This window comes from Oryctolagus cuniculus, chromosome 4 (genome assembly GCF_964237555.1).
Source record: "Oryctolagus cuniculus chromosome 4, mOryCun1.1, whole genome shotgun sequence".
Classification (NCBI taxonomy): Eukaryota; Metazoa; Chordata; class Mammalia; order Lagomorpha; family Leporidae; genus Oryctolagus; species Oryctolagus cuniculus.
In genome coordinates this window covers 109,662,341-109,665,931 of record NC_091435.1, presented here as the reverse complement: position 1 = coordinate 109,665,931, position 3,591 = coordinate 109,662,341, and positions in this window count along the sequence as shown.

Sequence of the window (3,591 nt, the reverse complement as noted above, 5' to 3'; positions counted from 1 at the left end):
TGGGAGCTGGATGGGAAGTAGAGCAACTGAGACTTAAACTGGCACTCACATGTGATACTGACATTGCAGGCTGTGGCTTAACTCACTGCACCACAATGCTGGCCTCTCGGGGATCTTTCCACTCCAGCACACAGAGAGCTGCTTCATTCTTTCTTAGCATTCATTCTTAGCATGCCATTGAGCAGTTGGGTCTATGGATGGAGGCTGAGGCTGGTTCTAAGACTCTGCTATGCTGCCGTGCGGCAATGAATAACCTTGCTTGTACTTCTTTGTGCCTGTGTATGAGCATATCTGTGGCATAAAGCCCACAAAGTAGAATTTCCAGTCTATATAGAATGAAAGAAGCAGCATAGACCATTCAATGTGTGATCTTCTGGGCCTCACTTTCTCACTTGTAAAGTGGAGGGGTTCCCCCCGGTGACCTGCATGTCCTTTTCTCCTGCCTATGAGGACTTTGGCAGCCATGACGGCTCCGGCCTTGTGATCTGCCCACAAACACAGTGTCCCTGCGTCTAGGCCGCCACAGCCAGCTGGGAGCCAAAATTCATTCTGTGTACAGCCAACAGAGCAGAACTTGCAGAGACAAGTCCAAGGCCAGATATGACATCATTTGTCCTCAAGTGGCATCTCTCTGTTGTTTTGACCTCTTTAAAGGGAGCTGCTTTTGCAGGTTCTGTGGACCTCAGGGGGCATGGAGGCATTTTGCCTCCGTTTACAGAATTGAGACTGAACGGGCTAAGTACACTTAAGATGAACAGAGTGAAGCATTAGCCAGAATACTAATGGGACATTTAGCAGATTATTCTACAATGTGATCAACCAACCAATGCGTGTTTTATGGGTGCGTTGACTAGAAGCAAGCCCTTTTAGTGGATGGTTTTGTCTTTGCCGACGTTGAGAGTGTGTGGTCCTTGGGCTAAGTCTCAGATAACCACAGTCCAACTTCTGCACATGCTCTACTGCCCACTGTGGCCATCAGTCAGATTTAAGACGCCTAGAATGTTTGACATGGAAGAGGCCCTTGGGGTCACTCGAGCAAGCCTCTTAGTTGTGTACAACCGAAGAAATGGAAACCAGCGAGGGAGAGTGTACCAGTGCTGTGGTCGGTGCTCAGGCAAGGGCCTTGGAAGCAGAGTCAGCTACTGAGGGTGAGGGTTGCGGGGGTGGGGCGGGGTGGCAGGCAGTGCTTTGTGGCAGGTGGAGGAAGCCATCTGGCAGGTGCAGCAGCACTTTCCCCTTCCCAGTAGCACAGTGGCTGTGTGAGAGGCCCAGCGGCGCCTGGAAGATGGAGCTGGACGACCAGAAGCCCTGGATTGAAGAGGTGCAGGAAGAAGCCCTCGGGACCTTCTGATCGCCGGAGGAAGATGAGTGAAAGCCCCAATCTGAGAAGTCTGTGTGCCCTGCTGCAGGTGCTGAGACACGGACCTCTGCAGAAGGGCAAGACAAAGCAACAATTCAGATTACAGGACGGAGGTGCACCATGGGAATGGGGCAGAAGTGCAGCGGCCAGAATTGGGAACCAAACAAGCGGGATTCAAGTTCAAGCAGTAGCTTGTCTGTCTCCCAGTCTTGGTTGGAAATTAGCTCTGCAGACTAGGAGAGCCAGGCTAGCAACATCCCTGCCTAGAGTGGCTTGAGGGAACCAGGACCCAAGCCAGGCTCTGGTCAGCAGGGGCTCTGATTCCTTCACGGGCAGGTCCACTGAAATCCTCCCCCTCGTTCTGCAGCCCTTCTGCTGCGCTCGCGCAGGCGCTCTGGTTCCTCCCCGGCACTGCCGCAGCAGCCTGGCTGGTGTCGGCATTTCCTCCCTGGGCCGGATCACCGCAGGGCAGCCAGCTCTGACTGTGTCCTTCCTCAGCCTGAAACACACAGTGGCTGCTGTCCTAGTCTATTTGGGGTGCTGAAACAAAAATACTTATAATCATTATTATAATAAGAAGTATATAATTATAATATAAGTACAATGTATAAGAAGTAAAATAGTTATACTTACAATCAGCAGACTTTTATTTCCTGAGGTCCTAGGGGCTGGGAACTCCAAGACCAAGGTGTCAGCAGACTTGGTGTCTACTGTTCTTCCTGCATTTTCACACGGTGGGTGGAAGGCGCCAGCCGGGTCCCCAGGGTCTCTTTTTTAAGGGCATTAATTCCATTCATGACATCGGAGTCATCATGACTTAACTCCTTCCAAAGACCCCATCTTCTAACACCACCATTTGGGGATTAGGATTTCAACTTAGGGATTTTCAGGGACACAAACATTCAGATCATAGCATTCCCCAAGGCTCCCCAAAGCATAAGAGGCCCTGATGACCGGGTCTCTCCTTCCTTTCTTTCTTTTTTTTTTTTTTTTATTTGAGAGGTAGAATTACAGACAGTGAGAGACAGAGACAGAGAGAAAGGTAGTCCTTCTGTTAATTCACTCTCCAAATGGCTGCAACGGACAGTGCTGCGCTGATCCAAAGCCAGCAGCCAGGTGCTTCTCCTAGTCTCCCATGCGGATACAGGGCCCAAGCACTTGGGCCATCCTCCACTGCCTTCCCGGGCCACAGCAGAGAGCTGGATCAGAAGAGGAGCAGCCGGGACTAGAACCGGTGCCCATATGGGATGCCGGCGCTGCAGGTGGAGGATTAACCAAGTGAGCCACGGCGCCGGCCCCTCCCCTTCCTTTCTTGCCTCACCTCCTGCACCTTCATCATCGGGAATGCTACATACACTCTGGCCTTCACAGCCCCTGAACCTGGGGTCACATTATTGCCTTTGTCCAGAACTGCCCTCTTCATCTGCTTGCCCTGGATAACTACTTTCAAACCTCGGTGTCACCTTCAACTCCTCCAGGAAGCCTCTGCTCTTTCACAGGTTGTTCCCACAATCTATGTTAGGGGTTCTCACCTTTGGCTGTTGACCAATGGAGAATTTTTGTCAACTACTCATGCCAAGGCCCCAGTCCAGACCCATTATTGTAGGTGTGCCCTGGCCTGCTGAAGCATTTAGCTCAGGTTATGCTGTCTGCATCTTATTTTCCAATGGTTCAGAGAAAAAAGCATGTGTGTGTGCACTCACACATCTGTCATCTATTTCTATCATTTATATCACCTGTCTATGTATCTATCTGAATTTTAAAATGTGTATCTAAGTGTTTATTGTTATGTGTAAAATATTTCAAAATAAAAAATCAAGAGAAAATGGTACCCCCAGGGGTGGCTGGGCCTTCTGTCTTCTCACAGAGTTCTTGAGTAGTGCTCCTGCCCAGAGCTGGTGGGGATGACAGCACTTGTCCATCACACTGGTCTAAATGTCTTCAGTGTGACTCTGACTCCTCTGGGAGATTTCCAGGCCTTGAAGACAGAAGTCCCAAGTGTTTCACACCTTTGCATATCCCCTCGCCCCAGCCCTGTCATGTGCCTGACATGTACGGGGTATTTAACCCACGTCTGTTGAATGCAACCAGAAGGATTACATCTAAGGCAGAGCAATGACTGTGGTTCTTACTGTTCTTTCATCTAATCAACCAACCTTTCATCATTGACTCCTTCATGGCACGGGCACAAGGGGTCCCATAATGAGCTATAGTAGGGTTTTTCCATTGGC